The sequence below is a fragment of the Phascolarctos cinereus genome, unplaced genomic scaffold, assembly GCF_003287225.1.
Source record: "Phascolarctos cinereus isolate Bilbo 61053 unplaced genomic scaffold, phaCin_HiC Scaffold_5;HRSCAF=322, whole genome shotgun sequence".
Taxonomy (NCBI): domain Eukaryota; kingdom Metazoa; phylum Chordata; class Mammalia; order Diprotodontia; family Phascolarctidae; genus Phascolarctos; species Phascolarctos cinereus.
This window is the reverse complement of record NW_027555958.1, coordinates 423,432,591-423,455,013: the sequence shown is the minus strand read 5'-3', so window position 1 is coordinate 423,455,013 and position 22,423 is coordinate 423,432,591. Positions and strand designations below refer to the sequence as shown.

The following is a 22,423-nucleotide window of genomic DNA, read 5'->3' as shown; positions in this document are numbered from 1 at the left end:
CTCTCTCCAGTATGCCATGTTTCCTCTCCAATCCAACCCAAACGCAATACAATTCAATCCAAATCGATACATAAATATTAAGTGTAAGACATCATGATGGGCATTGGGAATGCTAAGACAAAGCAGCGATTACCCTCAAGGAACTTGCATTGGAATGTTCCCTCAGAACCCTCATACAGGTTTTGAAACCTGTTCCAGTCCATGGCTCTTATAGCAAAAGGAAAAGGGAGGCTCAGGGTTCATGTGTCAACTCTGAGACCAGGGGCCAGCCCTAAACATCTTAATGACTCCAAGAATGAGGAGACAGATCAAAATCTTCAATATCCTCCCCCTCACAAAGTAGGAGGGAAGGGAGCTTAGAAAGGGGTGAAGCAGGGGAAAGGAAGGTGGATGTTCTCAAAAGTTGAGATTTAGCTAGAACTTTGGGGTCTCTTCCATAGTGATTCTGAGAGTTGTCACATGGGAGGTAGTTCAGGTCGGAAATAATCCTCATAATGACTGAAAATTCTCTAAGTGACCTTCAGAATTAGCTACTAACCCTGGTCCAAGTTCTCTGTAGAACATAAATCATTTGTACCTTGTTCTTCTGAGAGTGACGATATTCTTACCTAGTGCCTCATACTTTTCATTCATTCACTCAAATGAGATAATATTTGTAAAGAGTTTTGCAAATCTCAAAATGCATATAAATTCTAGCTAGCATTCATTCAGTCAATCAGTCAGTCATTCCAAAAACACATATTAACTTTCTATTAGGTATAATACACTGGGCTAGGCACTAGCAAAAATACACAGATGTTAACAAGATATGGTCCCTGTCCTCAAGTACCTTACTGTCTCTTAGGGAAAAGATTATACATACAGACATATATATATATGTAATATATTCATCTGTACACACATGTGTATGATGTATGTGTACATATGCATATGTGTATGTATACATATGTATACATATATAATTTACAAGACATAATTACATAAAAGAGGTATGCATAATACCATGAGATTTTGGAGGAGAGAGAAATCATTTCTAATTGGTTGGATAACCATGAAAGGGGTTGCATTTTAACTGGTCTTTGAAGGATGTGTAAGATTTCAATAGGCAGAGATAGGGAAAGAATAGCATTCCTTGCATGAAGGAAAGTATATGCAAAGGTGCAGGGGCTGGAAAGGGTGAAATGTCTTGAAAGATGGCAGGTGGTTCAATTTGGCTAAAACATAGTATGAATGAAGTAGCAAAATGGGAACTGAGGCTTATAAAATTAAATTAGGGGCAGATTATAGACACACTCTTGCATGTAAACTTTATTCAGAAGGCAATGGGGGCAGGGGAGGAGTGTTGAAAACTTTTGATCAGCAAAGTAATGTGGTCATATCTGTATGTTAGAAAGGCTTATTGTATATGACTGTATAGGATGAATTGGGTGGGGCAAGATTAAAGAGCAGAAAACTGTCTTGGAGGTTAATTAATGAGGGGCTGTAATGGATAATGGATGAAGTATTTTAAGGATACTAGTGCACACTGGTTAGACTGGACCCCTCATCCTAGAAGGAGAAAAGGGGACCTAAGGACAACTGTCACTCCAATCCAATTGGAGTGATAGATGAATGCATGAGATCCCTTGATACCAAAGGAATTCTATCAACTCTTGTATTTATCTTTATCTAAACAATTCAGGATAGGCATATTCAAATGTAACCTAAGATGTACTTACCTTAGATGGTTACTTTTGTAAAAGACTCCGACTCCTCTACAAAATCTCACACACCCTACTCATCTTTGGCCATGCTTTCTCAGGCTAAAGTCTGAGAAGAACCAATTTTCCAGGTTGTGGTTACCTGTGTAGCTTCATTTACCCAACCCAAACCCGTATTGTTACCTAAGGGTGTTAGTAAGGAAGACGCACACGCCTCCTTGTATCATTTTTCTGCAAGTGAAAGCTCTGCCAGTGGTCTGTATACTATTAATAAACACTATAGTTAGATTAGAGGTGGGAGTGACTGTGTCTCTTTTTTGAGATCCAAAATTGTACTAACACAAGCACTGAGGATATTATCTTTAGAAAGTGAAGCTATTTCTCTATTAGCTAATTATTTGCCATCATTTGCTTTTTTGGCCAAGGAAAGTCACACGGGAACCACTTGACCAAAACTTCAGTTGCCATTATACTTGAGGATTAATTTAGCCATGGACCATTTCTAGGCTTGAAATATTGACAGATACCACAAATGCCAGTGAAGGAATCCTAAAGAATATGGAATCTCCAGATAAAAAGAGGTGTGGGTAAACTTTTGGAACTAAATTGAGGAAATGAAGCATATCTTCACAACAAAAGTTGTTGCACATATTTTCATACCTAAATAATTTCATATTTTACATTAAAAATATTAAATCCATACTCCACAAATGCTGTCATGAAAACCCTATGTACATTGAATTTGGGTCCCACAGAACATAAATTGGGCCACTCTGTCTTAGGAATATAACACTGACTGGGTGGCCCAAAGGGAGGTGGCTGGTAGCTATTCTGAAGATGGAAAGGGTCCAACTCCAACTTTGTTGCCAAGTTAAGGAGAGTTAACAGCAAACAGACAGAGGCAAGGAAAGCAATTCCCTAAGGAAGACAGCAAACATCTCCACAAGCCAACGCCTCCATGTGAAATAACACAGCTCTCCCAGCAAAGCTGTGAGAGCAGGGTCTTGAGGATGGTAGCAATCACCATGGGCAGGAACTATGAACATTAGAACACAGTATTACCTTGGTGCTTGGGACCAAGACAGTGTGTGGGTCAAAGGGATGTCTTTGGGACTTCAAAAAATCATGTTCTAACTTCCTGGCAGGCCTCAGGAGGCCTCAGGAAGCCAATTTCTCTAGTCTGAAGTGAGTTGTTCTCTAAATATCATTTCTTTCAAGACTAAGATTGTGGCCATGGCCCCTGTTTTTAGAAGCCTGTACAGCACTGGTCATTTAAAAGAGCTGTCAAAAAAGTAAGTATTTAACTCTGGTGGGGCTCAGTTTCCTCACCTCTAAGGTCTGTTCTGCTCTAAATCTGTTATTCTATGTAAAGTTACAGCTGAGTTGTGATCTCCATCATAGGAGTTCTCCCACATGCGGAGTTCTAATATTGATGAAATTAAGGGTTCTTCCAGCATTACAGTAATACCTATACTATCTACTATATAGGGTTATAAAGAATGTTCTACATAAATGTATGATTTTTTTCCTTGAGAATTTGTTTCCTCTTCTCCTCTTCCCTCTATGTCTTGAGAAGTCATTCTATTTGCACAAAAATGTACCTAAGTCTTCCAGGTTTTCTAGATACAAAAGGCTCCCATGGCTCAAAACCAATCTCCTGACTTCATCTCTAGACTTGCACATCATGCTGTCTCATCCTAGAATTTCCCTTAGTGCCTGAGACCTCCTCACCCTGGAACATCCCTCTATAAGGCTCATCCCCTTCTCCCACTGGTGAGTTCTTCTCGGAGCCTTCTTCTTTAAGCAGGTGACCAGATTAACCTTCAGTCCCTAGATGGCCCCATCATTGTCTTCTAGACTTCAAAACTACCTCTCCCCCAACCCCACAACACACAGATATATTTCAGCTCTCTCTTTTTTTGTTATTATCTACCATTAGAATTTAAGCTCCTTGAGGGCAGGGATCATCTTTTTTGTACTTGCATTTATATCCCTAGCATATAGTACTCAGTGCCTAGCACATGAATAAATGTTGGTTTCCTTCCTTCCTTCCTTCCTTCCTTCCTTCCTTCCTTCCTTTCTTTCTTTCCTTCCTTTCTTCCCTCCTTCCTTTCCTCCTTCCTTCTTTTCTTCCTTCCCTCCTTCCTTCCCTTCTTTCCTTCCTTACCTCCTTCCTTCCCTTCTTTCCTTCTTTCCCTCCTTCCTTCTTTCCTTCCTTCTTTCCTTCTTTCCCTCCTTCCTTCTTTCCTTCCTTCTCTCCTTCCTTCCTTCCTTCTCTCCTTCCTTCTCTCCTTCCTTCCTTCTCTCTTTCCTTCCTTCCTTCTTTCCTTCCTTCTCTCCTTCCTTCCTTCCTTCCTTCCTTCCTTCCTTCCTTTCTTCTCTCCTTCCTTCCTTCCTTCCTTCCTTCCTTCCTTCCTTCCTTCCTTCTTTCTTTCCTTCCTTTCTTCCCTCCTTCCTTTCCTCCTTCCTTCTTTTCTTCCTTCCCTCCTTCCTTCCCTTCTTTCCTTCCTTACCTCCTTCCTTCCCTTCTTTCCTTCTTTCCCTCCTTCCTTCTTTCCTTCCTTCTCTCCTTCCTTCCTTCCTTCCTTCCTTCCTTCCTTCCTTCTTTCTTTCCTTCCTTTCTTCCCTCCTTCCTTTCCTCCTTCCTTCTTTTCTTCCTTCCCTCCTTCCTTCCCTTCTTTCCTTCCTTACCTCCTTCCTTCCTTCCTTCCTTCCTTCCTTCCTTCCTTCCTTCCTTCCTTCCTTCCTTCCTTCCTTCCTTCCTTCCTTCCTTTCTTCTCTCCTTCCTTCCTTCCTTCCTTCCTTCCTTCCTTCCTTCCTTCCTTCCTTCTTCCTTCCTTCCTTCCTTCCTTCCTTCCTTCATCCCTAACAAGTCACAGGAGTGAAACTTCACTCTTCCATAGCACCCAGCATAGTATTTGGTAAACAATTGGGACTCAATGCATACTTGTTGACAGGAATGACAAAAAAAATAATACCATATACTTCTGTAGCACGTCGCAAAGCACCTTCATGTACACGACCTGATTTGATCTTCACAACAACTCTGTGAGACAGAGCAAGTATTAGTATTATTTAAGTTTTACAAATGAGGAACCTGATGTTGAGACAGGTAAGAGAATTGCCCAGAGTCACACAACTAGCCCACAGAGGAGCAGGTACCATACCTTCCCATCATACCATGTTGCCTCCCCAAATGAAAAACTGAATGAATGAGTGAATGCTTAAATGAATGAATTAGAGAAGCAAGGAGAATCTTAGAAGAGCTCAGATCTCTGATCCATATCTGATGCTATAGAAGAAATTTCTGTTACCTCCTCCATAGTTTACATCACTAGCAAGACATCACCCAACCTCTATTCCAAGGCCTCCATCAAGGCTGAAACTCTTGGCCTCCTAAGACAGTCTGTTCCACTCATGGATAGCTCCAATTATTAGGACATTTTTATTTACATGTTTGGGAGGCAAAAAATAACATATTTAATCTCTCTTCTACATAGTAGCCCTTCAAACATTGTAAGACAGCTAGCTACCCTGTTCCCCATAAGTTTTCTGCTGGCTAAACAGACCCAGATCCTTCATCCTATCCTCATATGGAAGAATATTGAGGTCCTCCACCATCTTGTTCACCCTCCTCCGCATACTCTCCATTTTATCAATGTCCTTCCTAAAATGTAGAACCTCGAATTGACCAGGGAAGAGTATGGTGGGGGGGGGGGAGAAGATTTTCTATCTCATTCTAGACATCGTGCATCTTTTTTTTTAAAGTGTTTTTCCAATTACATGTAAAGATAATTTTAACGTTCATTTTTTATAAAATTTTTAGTTCCAAATTCTTTCCCTCCCTCCACTTCTATTTGCCTAAGTCAGTAAGTGATTTGATGTAGGTTATATATGTGTAATCATGCAAAACCTATTTTCACATTAGTCATGTTGTGAAAGTAGAAGTAGTTTGCAGGGGAAAAATTAGTTTGCAAAAGGAAAAAAACATAAAAAAATAAAGTGAAAATAGTACACCTCTATCTACATTCAGACTCCATCAGTTCTTTCTCTGGATGTGGATAGCATTTTAGTCTTCTGAGAATTGTCTTAGATCATTGCATTGCTGAGAAGAGCTAAGCCCATCAAAGTTGGTCATTGCATGGTGTTGCTGTTACTGTGTACAATGTTCTCCTGGTTCTGCTCATTTCACTTTGCGTCAGTTCATGTCTTTCCACATTTGTCTGAAATCTGCCTGCTCATTAACATTGTGCATCTCTTAATGCAGCCTAAGACTGCACCAGCTTTTTGAGTTGCCATGCCACATGACAGAATTTTCTCAGACTGAGATGTTCATCTCCCTCATCACCCTGCAGATATCATTCACCCTGTTTTTAATTCTGCCTCCCCTATCCAAGACTTAGTATTATACCCTCATATACCCTAAGATTGTAAATGTAGAACTAGAAGGGAACTTAGAGGACACCATGTTCACCCTCCTTCATTTTACAGATGAGGAAACTGAGGCCAAGGGAGATTAAGTAACTTACCTGGGTTCACACAGACATACTGGGTATCTGAGACAGAATTCAAATTCAGTTCTTCCTGACTCCAAACACAATATACTCCCCTAGAGCTTTTTTTTTAACCCAAGCATAGAGCTCTACATTTAACCCTATTAAATTTGATCCAATTAGGTACAATTCATTGTTCTAGTCTGTTGACATCTTTTTGGATCCTGACCCTCATTCCATGTGAGCAACAATGCAGCTCAGGCTATTTTAATGTGCTAGAAACTAAGCTGCTACTTTTTCTCCCTCTGTTTCCATGGAAAGTTCTAATCATTCAATCAACATTTATTAAGCTCCTACTATGTGTCCAGCGCTATGCTGGACACTGAGAATACAAAGACAAAGGTGAAATAGTCTTTGTCTTTAAGAAGCTTACATGCAATTGGAGGAGATAAATAGGCATGTGTGTGTGTATGTATGTATGTATGGATAGATAGATATAGATATATAGATATAGATATATGCACACAAGATAAATACATGGCAGATGGAAGAGAGGGAGGTACTAGCAACTGGAGGGCATCAGGAAAGGCCTCATGTAGGACTTGGTAGTTGAGCTGACCTTCGAAAGAAACAAGGGATTCCAAGAGGTGAATGGAGGAGAGAGGGAAGTGAAGCCCAGGCATGGAAGACAGCAAAGTCATGGAGACAGGCCTTGGAATGCCATAGGTAAGGAACAGAAAGAAGGCCAATTTGGATGGACCATAGATCAAGGGGAGAGGATGGTTCTGGATTTCAACCTTCTGTCTTTTAAATAAACCTTTCCAAATGTTCCTTACTGGTGTTTTTATCCCCGTACTGAGCCCTACTCCCATCTTCCTTCCCTCCTCCTATTATATCCCTCCCTGTTCTCTCTTCTGTCGCCTTGTTCGGCAAGTATCACGTTTACTTGCTAAACCATAGCCCCTACACTCCCACATTCTAGTGGAATTTCACAGTTGTTCATTCCTAGCCACAGTTTCTCCTTGGTCCTCCCCTCTCTGTCCATTCCCATCTCTTCTCTGGCTCCCTCCACATTTCCTAAGCAAGACCCTCTTACCTCTTTCTCCCCTAACCCTCCCAATAAGCACATGAGAGAAAATCTCTTTCCTTTCCCATCTTCTGTAAGGACTCATGGCCCTGAGTTTGCTCTCTGTGCCCTGCATGTGTTAGCTGACCACAGTAAAGTGTCCCAGTCATGGTTCCATGATTGGAGTGCAATGGAATACCAAAAGCCCAAGGGTTCAAATAATCTATTTGTTAAATGAAAATATATTCAATAGTCCCCAAGTAAAGGCAGTGCCCAGGGCAGCTAGATTTCACAGTGGATAGAATGCTGGGTTGAAGTCAGGAAGATTCATGTTCCTGAGTTCAAATCCAGCCTCATTGACTAGCTGTTTGACCCTGGGCAAGTCACTTAACCTCATTTGCCTCAGTTACCTCATCTGTAAGATGATCTGGAGAAAGAAATGGCAAACCACTCCAGTGTCTCTGCCAAGAAAACCCCAAATGGGGTCACAAAGAGTTGAACATGACTGAAATGACTGAACAAGAGTGACAGAAGCAGTGCCCAAGGTAGTAAAAGCAGTCTACAGGGACACAAAAAGTAGACAAAACCCCTGGCTTGGAGATAAAAGCAGTCAAGAGGGAAGTTCCCTGGGTTCTCTTGAGCTCCTCCGCCAAAGTCCTAAGCTTGCTCTATATACTCTTTTCCAAAAGACCCACCACTTGGCCCAAGGTCAATCCACCCAGGGGCAAAGTTCACTCAAACTGTCCCCTGTTTTCTTTATAAAGTCTTAGGTCACAGTGGCATTAGTTAGTGGCATAAAACTGTATGGATCAGTTCAAACCACCTCAATTGCACTAAGGTCCTGGCCCATAGCATGGCTAGCCCTAACCCTGGAACGACTATCTAGGTATATGGAAATCTTCATATTGATATTGTTAGCTAACCACTGTCAGTGTCAGTTTTGAAGTAAAACACCTGGAGTTGATTAGCATTGAGGAGACAGGAAGAAATATAACAAGGGCACAGAGCATCCCAGACGCAATTCCTCATTGCTTTCTCAGTAAAAAGAGGTTAAAATCTACTACCTGTGGTTAATGAACCAGTGAAGTGAGAATTAACCAGCTCATTTTGTATTGTTGTCCTTAAACCAACCCTATTAGACTAAATCCTACTTACTCCATCTCCTTCAAGAGAGATTTTTGTTAGTTGAAAGAACAGCTGTTGCTCACACATAGAATTTTTTTCTCATAAGTAAGCTCATTCACGACAGCATGGTGTTTTGCAACCTATAATCAGCATGGTGTCCCAGATTATGAAGCAAGTAAAGGTGGTCTCTGGAGCCCTCATATCTCCCCTTTTAACCTCTTGATCCTTATATCCCTGTTCTCCTTTTCATATCATTTCTCCTCTCCTTTTTCTTCACCTGGCTACTAACCTATGTTCTATTTTTGCATGGTCTTCCTTTGAGTTCCTAGTCACTGGCACCTAACAGGGTGGGTAGTGTATTTGGTAGAGGCTTGAGCTAAAGGATAGAGATGTCTCCAATACCTTAAGGTACTCTAGAACCCTGCTGTTGTTTTTCAGTCATGTCTGACTCTTTGTGACCCCTTTTGGGTTTTCTTGGCAAAGGTACTGGATTGGTTTGCCATTTCCTTCTCCAGGTCGTTTTACACGTGAGAAACTGAGGCAAACAAGGTTAAGTGACTTGCCCAGGGTCACACAGCTAGTACGTGTCTGAGGCCAGATTTGGACTCATGAAGATGAGTCTTCCTGATTCCAAGCCCAGTTCTCTATCCGCCATGCCACCTAGCTGCCCCTAAAACCCTGAGGGGCAGAGATAATTGACCTGGCCCTAGGACAGTAAGCCAGAGCATCCTTCTACTTGTGAGAAATCTCACTATACAAAGGGCAAAAAATAAAAATACCAAAATTCAAAGAGCTTATATTTGAATGGGGAAGACAATGAGTGCATATATAAATATATGCAACATAAATATAAGTTGAATAAATACAAATATATGCAAAGTAGTTAAATATAAGTTAAATCTCTGATCTTTGTGCTTCCCCCTTCCTTGTATGTTAACTAAAAATTAGAGCTTAAATATATAAGAAAATAGGAATTCCCCTTTTAATGAAAATAATAGAGGACCCTAATGCTAAAACAAGCCCAGATGTGTCTGAAGGATGAAATGAGGACTTAGAAGTGCAGCTGGGGTGTCGCTATGCAAATACATGCCAACAAACAACTGAAGACCAATGGAGGGGACACGCTAGAAGTCAGGAAAGTCTTCATGCAGAAAAAAAAATGGCGATAGAGCTACATCTTAAGGGAAGAGAGAGATTCTGTGAATCTCAAAGACTGGAAATGGACAATGAGGAACAGAGACAAGGCCAACTGGGCTAGACCCAAGGTCTGCTCTTAGGTGCAATGAGGCATCAAAGAAGGACGTAAACGGAAGGGTTGGGGCTGCAATATTACTTTTGGCAAATGAGAAAATTGTGATTTGGAGAAATTGCAAGATTGGTTCATGATCACTTAACCAGTAGGTTGCAGAGTTGGGACCAGAAATCAGTCCTGATTTCAAGTCCAGAGCTTCATTCAACACACAATGTTGCCTCTCCCTTATGAGAGCAGGACTAAATAGGGGAGCCTGCGCTATGTCTTCATGTCACTGAACGAGAGAGAACCATGAATTGGTGACTGATAGAGGCCCAACAAATTATCTCTGTTTTCCCTTCCAAGTTTCTGTTTTTTGTGGGGCTTATGGGTGTGGAACTCTGGATATTATTTTATTGAAGATTTGGTTCATTTTCCTTAACTTTTTTTTTAAAAATTCTTTGTTATACGAGATGGCTCTCTGGGAGGAGGAAGAAGGTAGGATATATTGGGATTTATTGGTGATATAAAAATAAATGTTAACAGTTTAATGTTTAAAGAAATAAATGTTTGTTGAATTGAATTAATAATCATTTGTTGAATTTAGTAGTTTTACTTTGTTATATCTTGATGGCACTTGGAGCAAAGTGCCTTGCACTTAGTAGGTATGCAATATAAATATAGATTGATACATAAGCTTGTTTTTCTCTTCTCTTTATCATAGAACATTCTGGCTTAGAGTTCAGACATTTCTTTGGACTCTCGTATTTGTCCTCAGAGACTTGTGAGGGTAAGGAAGCCAAGGAAAGGAGTACCAGATACTTCCAATATGTTTGTTAAAGGTCTGGATTTTGAATCTGGAAAGACCTGCATTCAGAGCCCATCTTGTCACTTATTAGTTGTGTGACCATAGGTAAGTCATTTAAAAATCTCTCATGCTTTATTTCCTTATATGAATTTGGGGATAATTACCTATCTCACTGTGTTGTTTTGAGGAAGAAATAAGAAAATGTATATAGTTTTATTTGAAACACTTCCAGTGATATCCAAATGTCATCTATTATTACTTTTCCATTTATTTTTAAAGTAGGATTGATATGCAAATTGTCTGAAAATGCATTTAGGACCCACCAAACTATTTGCTACACCTGGATGTGGTTCTCTGAAAAATCTTAACGGAGACCCCTGCAAAGGAGACTACAGGAATGGATGCAATTATTTGTATGACCTTCAGAAAATCATCTACCCTCTCTGGGCCTCAGTTTCCAAATATACAAAATTAGAGGACTGAGCCATTAGGTCTCCAAGGTTCCTTCCCATTTTAAATCTCATGCTTTTATCTAAATTCCTGACCTTTTTGCTTCCCTCCTTCCTTCTATGTTAACTAAAAAATAGAGCTTAAATATAATAAGAAAATGGGAATTCCCCTTTTAATGAAAATAGTAGGGGACCCTAATGCTAAAACAAGCCCAGATCTGTCTGAAGGATGAAATGCGGACTTAGAAGTGCAGCTGGGGTGTCGCTATGTAAATACACTCCAACAAACAACTGAAGACCAATGGAACATAGGTACTGCCCCAACACAATGCAGTATGATAATGCTGAGGGATGAAACCGTTCTCCATGGGGCTTCCTGCCCAGCAGGTTTCTGCAAACTATTATCTAATTTGATTCCCCTCATTGCATTACTTGAGGATTTAAAACACATCACCTCCAGCTGAAATGGGTTCTGGTAAATTTCTTGAGAGCTCTCTTGGATCACACGTCATCTTCTGGGGTCAAGGTCAACAATGCATTAATGGCATGGCATTTATCCACTCAGTAATTCACTCCCTGGCAACCTATTTTATTTATGCTCTATAAATTCAGGAAGCAATTAATAGTTGCCACAAAAGCAATGTGACTTGGGGTACTTTTCTCCATGAGGCTGTCAGGGAAAGCACCTCTTTTATTTCAAGAAAGAGAAAGAAGGCCAAGTACAGCAGAAAAGGAGACAAGAGCTAACCATTTGTAGGGGGGTACAAAAGTATGCAGCAACAGTATAAGACAGCTAAAAACGTAGGGTAATTTGAGACTAAATGAATAATAATAGTGGCTAGGGCTTAGAAAGTACTTTAAAGTGCGCAAAACACTTTATAAATATTATCTTGTTTTATCCTCATGACAGTCCTGGGAGGGAGGTACCATTATTAGCCCTATTTTACAGAAAGGGAAACTGAGGCAGATAGTGAAGTGAAATATATGCAAAGTAGTTAAATATAAGTTAACCATTAAGTGTCTGAGGCAGGATACAAAGTTGGTTTTTCCTGACCTCAGGCCCAGGGGTCCAGGCACTGCATTAAGAGAAGCACAGTATTTAGGATGAGGCAAGGGATGATAGCCCTGCTATACTCTGCTCTAATTAGACCATTCACATCTGAAGTACAGTGCTCAGTGAAGACTAGTAATAAACTAGTAATTAAAAAGAAAAATGAGCAGCTACGTGGTATAGGAGCTAGAGTGCTGGCCCTGGAGTCAGGAGGACCTGAGTTCAAATGCAGCCTCAGACACTTACTAGCTGTGTGACCCTGGGCAAGTCACTTAACCTTGCTTGCCTCAGTTTCCCCATCTGTAAAATGAGGTAGAAAAGGAAATGGCAAACCACTTGAGTATCTGCTAAGAAAACCCTGAAAGGGGTCACAAAGAGTCAGACATGATTGAAAAAAAAAACAAACAACAACAAGAAGTAATAAACTGATGATGGTCAAAGGCCTAGAGAGCATGTCCTAAGAGAACTGGGGAGAGAGAGGAGATTTAGGAGGGTCGTGATACCCATCTTTAGTTATTGAAAATCTACAAGCATTGGAAAGAATTGAGAAGGATTCAAATTGTTCTGCTGGGACCCAGGGGACAGAACCTGGATTAGTGCGTGGAGAGCTCCAAATTAGCGATTTGAAGCTCTGTCTGAGGAAGAACTACCAGACAGAGCTCTCTGACAGCAGGACAGGCTGCTTCCAAAGACAGCACCTTCCTCCTCACTGGAGCTCTTCAAGGAAAAGCTAGATAATGACTTTGGGGGGAGGAGTGGTAGGGAGTCATTTTAATCGGAAGCGTTTGAAGTGTGCCATGTGAAGCAGGAATAAAGGGAGAGAAAGAGACAGAGAGATAGAGAGAGGCAGAGACACAGAGAGTCAGAGACAGAGAGTCAAGAAGAGAGAGAGAAAGAGTCAGAAAGAGAAAAAGAGTCAGAGAGAGAGGAAGAGAGTAAGGAAGAGCAAGAGAGATACAGTGACATAAAGACAGAGACAGAGAGGAAGAGTCAGGAAGAGAGAGAGAGAGAGAGAGAAAGTGCAAGGCAGAAAGAGAGAGAGAGAGGACTGGAAAGAAAGAAAAGCACCAAATGGATGGCCTTGACTAGTAGGTTAAGGAGCTTTAAATATTTTGGTGAGGCATTAGAAAGCTATTCACAAATAGGTTTGAAGCAAAAAGAGTGATGTGGCCAGATCTCTGAGTAAAGAAAACCCAAGTGACAGTAATGTGAAGAAGGATGGATTAGAGAGGGGAGAGTGGAAGTGATAAGCCTTGTTAAGAGGTCATGGCAATAGTCGAGTGACAACTGAGTCCTACTTGCAGCATACTGGCTCTGGGGGCCTGGACAAAGCAGTTAACATTTTCCCCTGCAACCTGTAAACATGACAGAATGGCCCAGGCATCCTAGTGATATGTGACAGTAGCCAACAGAAGAGAAACCTAATATTTGATGGATAATTCGAGGAGAACAGGAGGCCAGCCCACCAGGAGTTCAGCTACCAGCCAATAACAGCCAAGACAAGTCTCTGCTTAATATCTAAATTTTCTGATGTGTGACTGCAAGGTAGCCTAGATGACTTCTGAAATCCTTTCCACTTCTAAGATTCTGTGAGCCTACTGTGCTCGCCCTCCTGTCCTACCAAACATAAAACAGCTGGAGTTGTGAGAAATTCCCGTTCTGAAGCCAGTATTCCCAGTTCTTTGGATGTTCAAAACCCTTTTTGTTATTTTGCGACTTTATACACATTTCCCTTCCTCCCACAAGAGTGCTGTGGCCCACATTTACCTTTTTTAAAGTTAAAATGACTGAAAGGTAATTTTGTTTTGAAGTTTCTTTTGAGGCTTTTGTGACTAAATATACCCACAAACATCCTCAGAGCAGAGCAAAACCAGGTCAGAGAATTATATTTGGGAGGCAATATGCCTATTGAAATATAAACCAGAAAAGATGATTGCAATTGGCCTTTGTTTTTCTTTTTTTACTTCCTTATTTCCCTATATTTATTTTTTTTAGTATTTTATTATTTATTTTTCCTATTTTTTTAAATTTTATTTTACCTTCTTTTTACTGTGCACATAACCTGATTATATCACATTTATAAAATGCAGATAATTAGTCAACAAACTGCATGATTCAAAGGTAGGATCACTGACCTAGGACATGTGAGACTCAAGATTACTTGGGCTTAATTACTAATGCCTCCCTGCATCATATGCATACATATACGTATGTGTGTGTCTGAAGCATTGCTAGGTATTCCAATACGAAGACAAAGTCCATGAATCTAAGTATTTACCTAGCACTCACAGTGAGCCCACCACAGTCTTAACTGTCACCAAGGTGAGGGAGGAATGATTAGAAAACAATGTTTTGGAAAAAAGATCTGTGTCTTAGTGATCTGCATTATCAATATGAGTCAATAGCATAATACAGTAATCAAAAAAAGTTAATTCAACCTTAACCTGCATTAAGAAGAGGCATAGTGGGGGCAGTGAGGTGGTGCAGTGGATAGAGCACCGGCCTTGGATTCAGGAGGACCTGAGTTCAAATCCAGCCTCAGACACATAACACTTACTAGCTGTGTGATCCTGGGCAAGTCACTTAACCCCATTGCCTAACCACAAAAAAAAGAAGAAGAAGAAGAAGAAGAGGCATAGCTTCCAAGTATAGGGAAGTAAGAGTCCACTGTACATGGGGAGGAGAAGGGAATACACATTTATATAGTACCTGATATGTGCTAAGTAAGCACCCTTACAAATATTAGCTCAGTTGATTCTCACATTTATCTTGTAAGATAGGTGCTATTATCCCCATTTTACAGTTGAGGAAACTAAGGCAAACAGAGGTTAAGTGACTTGCTCAGGGTCACACAGCTAGTAAGTACCTGAGGCTAGACTTGAACTCAGGGCTTCTTGACTGCCAGCCCAACACTATCCACTGTACCATCAGCTATCTCTAATGAGAGTTCTGGTATCTTCAAACCTCACTTACTTCTGTGCACCAAAGTTTAAGAAAAACATTGATAAGTTGGAGAATATACAGAGGGCAACCAGGATGGTGAGGCAGCTGGTTGCTCAGTGGATAGAGCCCTGGGCCTCGAGACAGGAAGATGTGAGTTCAAATTTGGCCTCAGATATTCACTAGCTGTATCATCCTGGGCAAGTCACTTGACCTCTATTTGCCTTAATCCACTGGTGAAGGAAATGGCAAACCACTCCAATATCTTCGCCGAGAAAAAACATCACAGATAGTATTATGTCTACATTATGTCCACGGACAGTACTATGGTCCATAGGGTAAGGAAGAGTCAGACACAACTAAATAATAACCGGGATGGTGAGGGGGACCTAAGTCCATGTCACTTGAGCATCTCTTGAAGGAATTAGGTATGTTTAGCCTAGAGAAGAGAAGAGGGCATGATAGCTCTCTTCAAGTAAATGTAGAGGAACAATTAAACAATTAAATTGCTTCTTTCTGTTCCTCATTGGCAGAATGAGGAAAACTGTCTGGAAACTGCAAAAAAAAACCAGATTAGTTTTGATACTGGGGAGAAAAAAGCCTCCTAATGATTGGAGACATACTAAAATGGAATGAGTACCTTGAGAGGTGGTAGGGTTCCTCTCCGAAAAGGTCTCTAAGATTGGATACATGTTCGTGGGGGATGTTATAGTAGGAATGGTCTGGAATGTTATAGTAGTATACTAGTACATATACTTATATATGTATGTATATATATGTGTATGTGCATGTGTGTGTGTATATATAATGTTACAGTAGTATAGCAGTAGATATACATATATGTATGTATATGTGTGCGTGTGTATATAATGTTATAGTAGTATATATACATATATACATATGTATATGTGTGCGTGTGTATATAATGTATAGTAATATATACATATATAGTATGTATATGTGTGCATGTGTATATAATGTTATAGTAGTATATATACGTGTGTGTGTGTGTGTGTGTGTGTAATGTTATAATAGTACTTTCAAGTAAATGTTGGACTCAATGCCCCTGAGGTCCCAGCCCAAGCTCCCATTCTCTAATTTTGTGATTTTGCCACCTAGTATGAGGCAAAATCTTTCCCAATGACATGGCAGGAATCTCACAAAGTTAGATATAATGCACTGTTTTATCTAAGTTCCTCAGAGACAGCAGGGAGTAGTTTATAGAAGCCTAGCCTTAAAGTCAGGAACACCTGGTTCATATCGTTTAACCTCTAAGTGGACCCAGAAACTCTCTAATTTAAAAGCTGAACAATTGGCAAACTGCATTGGTAAAGGGAATTTCCCCGCCTGGAACTCACTATGTCAATGAAATCATATCTCCAGGCCAGGAAAGACAAATCAAAACAAAATACATATAGAGCAACTACACACTGTCCATGCCTGCCCATTCTAGGCAATGGTCATCCATGTGCTCACCTAAGTTTTCCAAAGGGACTTCACCCTGTGTGCTTGAGGACTTCTTTGAACCTCTTGATATCAAGAAGATATTCATAGTGCCCAAAGAGTTATAAAACTGCCTATATCCTTTGACCCAGCAATACCACTATTAGGTCTGTTTCCAGAGATTATTAGGGAAAAAGGAGAAGAACCTACATGTTCAAAAATATAGCTCTCTTTGTGGTGGTAAAGAACTGGAAACTTCAGGGATGTCCATCCATTGGGGAATGGCTAAAAAAGTTGTGGTGTATGATTGTGATGGAATACTACTGTGCGATAAGAAATGATGAGCTCAATGATTTTAGAAAAACACAGATAGACTTGCATGAAATAATGAAGAGTGAGATGAGTAGAACCAAGAGAACATTGTATACAGTAACAATATTGTTTTAAGAACAACTTTGATTGACTAAGTCATTTTGACTATGATAAATACCCAAATTAACTATAAAGGCATATGAAGGAAGACACTGTTTGAATCCAGAGAAAGAACTGATAAACAGAAGTATGTATAGAATGATTTTACATATCCATTCGTGTCAATGGTAGCCATGGGGGGAAGGAGGAGGAAGAGAGGGGAAAAATAGAATGTTGCATGATAATTTTATTATATATTTGAAAGGGAAAGCAAGTTATACATAATAGATTTTGAGTTTCATATGCAAAAAAAGAAAAATAGGAATTAAAAAGAAGACACAGGATTGTGGATTTAGAGCAGGAAAAGCCCTTAGATTCCATTAAATCCAATCTCCTTATTTTACAGATGAGGAAATTGAGACTTCAAAAGCTAGTAAATGTCTGAGGCAAGATTTTAACCCATTTTTATTCTGACTCCAAGTCCAGTGCCCTATCCATTATATACTTCAATATCTTAGGGCTTAAATCTTGCTTTCACTGTATAAATTTATCCCTGCCTCCTTTTTGTGGGCCTGAGTTCAAACGTAGCCCTGGGGTGTGTAGTAGAGAGCAGTGATTGAAGTCAGAAAGATCTGGATTTAAGTTCTGATTGAAGGCACTTGTAGAAGTGTGACTCTGGACAAATTCCTTAATTTCCTAGCAGGTAGAATTCAATGGCTTCTAAGGTCTCTGTCATCCTAAAATGAGAATCATAGAGGAAAATGCTGATGGGAGGAAGAAGGAGATAAGTGGGGAGAGACAGAATGTCAGAGAATGAATGAGTACGTTACTGGTGCTTGGGGTATGGGGGAGCCTGGTAGGCAGTTCTGACTGTAGGTTTGCCAGCCCAACACCTTTCCCTGGTCAAACATGTCCTTTCCAGGACAACAGAACCATTACCCTAGTCAATTACCCTGCTCAGCCTCAGACTGGGGGGTGTTGGGGGTATGGGGGGAGAGGAGGTGCTGGAAAGGAGTAAGGCATTTGCGGTTTCAAACAAAACTACAGAGAAATCCCATAGGTCAAGTGCCGGAAACCTCAGCATTCAGAAACATTCACAGAACTTACTAAATGCATTCCCTGCCCTTTATATCTATGAACCTCTCAAAGAGAGGTGGAAATAGAGATGAGCTCAGCCTGACTGGGGGGCCAGGTTTAGTGATTGGAGGAAAGGCAGACCACTCTCCAGAAAACATCTGCCAATTTAGAGTCTACAGAATAAGGTTCCTCATAGGATATACCAAGAGAGAGAGAATTGTGGGTGATGTTGGTGATTGGGTGGAAGGAAAATGAGAAAACATTACACAGAGAGAAGACATTGATGCACTTGAACCCTCTCTCTCATTTTTAAAGCTCACTTCTAGTTGTTCTTCCTTCTCTAATTTTCCAATACCCCATTCCATCTATATGTAGAATCATCTCCCTCACACAAGGTCATCACTCACATCTGTGAACAAGAAAATACAGTAGTCCATGTTAATAACCATGTGAAGCTCACACCTTTTAAACTACCTCCTCCATCACACTCCATTCTGCTTATGTCCTTTTTTTCCAACCCCTTTTTTTCCAAGTCAAATCAATTTACTTGCTCTTGCTTGCCCCCTTTTGTGGTTGCTGATATAAACATGTGATTCCATACGTCTACACTATGTTATTCATCGGTCTATACTGTGAAATTATGTTGGTCTATACAAACTACATAAGGAAATCCAAACTTCTTCCATGAAGAAGTTACTCTGTAACCAAGTCTTAGAGAGTTTGCCCACATTCACACAGCTGATATGCAACAGTAGCAAGGCTGCCAAGGCCATCCCTCTGTGCCTCATGCCATAGGGCATCAAACTCAAATAGAAGCAGATCCTTCAGGGAGCATATTGACTTAGAAAACCACAAATTAGCGTCTTCTATGTTTTATTGTGTTCATTTATTTTGTTAAACATTTCCCACTTACATTTTAATCTGGTTTGGGCTGTACTTGCCAGCTTCAGCTGGCCCAAGTTTGACATCTCTGACCTATGCCACATTATTTCTCAATCCCTCTCCTTCTTATTATTAATTCTGTCCTCCATTATGCCACCTCCATGGAGGATAAAGCCTCCATTCTTTTATATGTGATTCTCTCTAACAAAAATGCCCTCCTTTCTCCTCTCTATCAATGTAAGCCCGATGCCTTATTCAAGACCTCTCTATAAACTGTCCTAGAGCAATAACTGATGTTTTGTCTGTTTGTTTTTAACATAGGAACCTGAGTTGAAATGTGACTTGTACAAGGTCAGATGGCTGGTACTAAACATGGACTACTTTGAAGCTTAGGGTTGAATTATATGAGTGTCTACTATATATTCTGGACAAGAATCTCCAAGTTCTAGTGGAAGAAGATAAAAGTGGAAGTATCAGAGACAGACAGAGAGAGACAGAGAGAGACAGAGAGAGAGACAGAGAGAGAGAGAGAGACAGAGAGAGAGAGACAGAGAGAGAGAGACAGAGAGAGAGAGAGAGAGAGAGAGAGAGAGAGAGAGAGAGAGAGAGAGAGAGAGAGAGAGCGCACTAATAATGCTGGCAGTTGGATCAAGTGGGGGAAGGACCTCATACCCTGGGACCCCAGAGAGGATACTGTGTAGCCCCATGAGAAGAGACTCCTGGACAAAGTAAAACCACTAACATAGAGTCTGCTAACTTAACTGAATTGGAAGATGATGAGTTACAGATGGGGAAAGAACAAATCTGGAGCTTTATATTTTAACTAATTTTTCTTGTTTGTTGTTCAGTCATTTTCCAGTCGTGTCCGACTCTTCATGACCCCATTTGGTGGTATTTTCTTGGCAAAGATGCTAGAGTGGCTTGCCATTTTCTTCTCCAGATAATTTTACAGAACAGGAAACTGAGACAAACAGGGTTAAATGACTTGCAGAGGGTCACACAGCTAGAAAGATTTGAACTCAGGAAGACGAGTTTTCCTGACTCCATGCCTATCCACTGCACCACCTAGCTGCCCATCTATTCTTGTTAATTAGGTACTAATCTAGCTATTTCTCTTAGCTGAAACAGTAATAATAAACAATAATAGTAGCAGTTAGCATTTATGCATAGCTACGTGACTCAGTGGATAGAGCTGGGCCTGGAGTCAGGAAGACCTGAGTTCAAATCTGGCCTCAGATACTCACTAGCTATGTGATCCTGGGCAAGTCACTTAACCTCTGTTTGCCTTAATCCATTGGAGAAGGAAATGGCATTCCAGTATGTTTGCCAATAATATGGCATCACAAAGAGTCGGACAGGACTAAACAACAACAAAGCATTTATACAGTGCTTTAAAGTCTGCAAAGCACTTTACAAATATAAATACTGTTAAGGCTTTGTAAATTTTGGAACTCTGGGGGAAAGCCTTGATCACCCTAAGCTAGCTATGACTATGGGAATTACTGATTGAGCTCAGGCACTCTGTTAGTGCTGCAAAAGCATCAGTTAATCACCCAGCTGTAGTGTGATGCACATAAAGCAGAAATATCAGTCAGTCAATAAGCATTTAGTAAGTTCCTGATGTTTCCTAGGTACTATGATAAGGGCTGGGGAAACAAAGAAAGGCAAAAACATGATCTCTACCCTCAAAGAGCTCATAGTCTAATGGAGGATGTAATATGCAAACAGCTACCCACAAACAAGCTATGAACAGAATACTTGAAAATAACCAACAGAGGGAAAGCACTAGAATGAAGAGGAATTGGGAAAAGCTTCCTGTGGAAGGTAGGATTTTAGCTGGAACTTGAAGGAAGCTAAATTTTAAAAATGAGGAGGAAGAGCATTCCAGGAGTGGGGGATAGAAATAAATATTATAAACTGTAAAACTATGGACTAGAAGAAAATTCAAGAAGTTAGCAAGCTTCATACTGTGTTCAAAATATATCTTGAAGATAACGACATATTAATTAGATAGGTGGATAGATATGAATATGTATATATGTATGTATGTATGTATGTATGTATGTATGTATGTATGTATGTATGTATTTCAAAGAAAGGTACTCCATAATGTTCCAAAGTACCATACCCCTGTGTCTAATAATGCCTTCAATTAATATATATATATATATTATTCTCAGTCCTAATCTGACTCCTTCTTATAAGACTTGGTATCCTTTCCTTCTCATTCTTCTTTAAAGCCAAACAGAAATCACTGTTCTTTATGTGATATTCCTTATTATATACAAAGAATTTATTTGTCTATCCCTAGTCTTTTGTTCCCTAAATTCTCAGATCCATGCTTCTGATAGTTATTAATCCAAGTAAATTCTAAGGTCCTTTGTCAAAATTCGAGAACTTCTCCAATGGATTGTTTGTGAGACCTTAGAAAGGGAAAGTGAATCAGACCAAACTAAGCTCATTTTCCTTTTTGATGTGGTTATGTGGTAGATCAGGCCAATACCACGGACCTTGATTTCAGCAAAGCATTGAATAGAAGTATCTCTCACTAGCCTTGTGAATAAGGTAAAGAAATATGGGCTCAGTTGGGTGGATTCAGTTCCTTATATGTTCTAATCCCTGCTCTGTCAAAGACTATGTGATCTTGGCCAAGTCATTGAGTTGTGGCACAATAGATAGACACAACAACAACAGTAACAACAGCAACAACAACATCAACAACACTAACAGTAGTAAATCAATCTGGGGGCAGCTAGGTGGTGAAGTGGACAGAGGCCTGGGTCTGGAGTCAGGAAGACCTGAGTCCAAATCCAGCTTCAGACACTATCTATGTGATATCGGGCAAATTACTTAACCTCTGTCTGCCTCATTTTCCTCAACTAGAACATTGGATGAGTAGGGCACTTACTCCGTATCCCAAAGAGATCATAAGAATGGAAAAGGACCCACACACACAAAAATATTTATAGCAGCTCTTTTTGTGGGGGCAAAGAATTGGAATTTAAGGGGATGCCCATCTATTGGGGAATGGCTGAACAAGTCGTGGTATATGAATGTGATGGAATACTATTGCGCTGTAAGAAACAATGAAAAGACAGATATCAGAAAAACAGGAAAAAGACTTACATGAACTGATGCTGAGAGAAGTGAACAGAATCAGGAGAACATTGTACACCGTAACAGCAACACTGTTCGATGATCAAATTTGATAGACTTGGCTTTTAGACATACAATGATCTAGCTTTGTGACACTGGGCAAGTCGCTTAACCCCAATTGCCTAACCAAAAAAAAAAAAAGAAAGAAAGAAAAAGAAAAAGAAAAAAGAAAAGAAAAGAAAGAAATATAGCAATCTAAGATAATTCCCAAAGACTCATGATGGAAAATGCTATCCATATCCAGAAAAAGAACTATGGAGCCTAAATGCTGGTCAAAGCATGTTATTTTCTCTTTTTCTGTTGTTTTTTCTTTATCGTGGTTTTTCCCTTTTGTTCTGATTCTTTCTTTACAACATGACTAATGTGGAAATATGTTTCATATGATGGTACATGTATAGCCTATATCAGACTGCTTGCCATCTTGGAAAGGGGAGAGGGGAGAAAGGAAAGGGAAAAATTTTGGAGCTCAAAATTTTACAAAAGTGGATGTTGAAAACTATCTTTACGTATAATTTGGAAAAAAAATAAACTACTACTAAGTGGGGAGGAGAGCACCTACCTCTCTAGGATTGTTGTGAGGATCAGATGAGC

General features: G+C 40.1%; 1 protein-coding gene across 1 annotated transcript in view; it reads right to left on the bottom strand.

Moving 5' to 3' along the window:
* The window catches only part of LMX1A (LIM homeobox transcription factor 1 alpha), a 194,705-nt gene that overhangs the window by 140,205 nt on the left and 32,077 nt on the right, over positions 1 to 22,423 (bottom strand). The gene's annotated exons all lie outside the window — the stretch shown is intronic.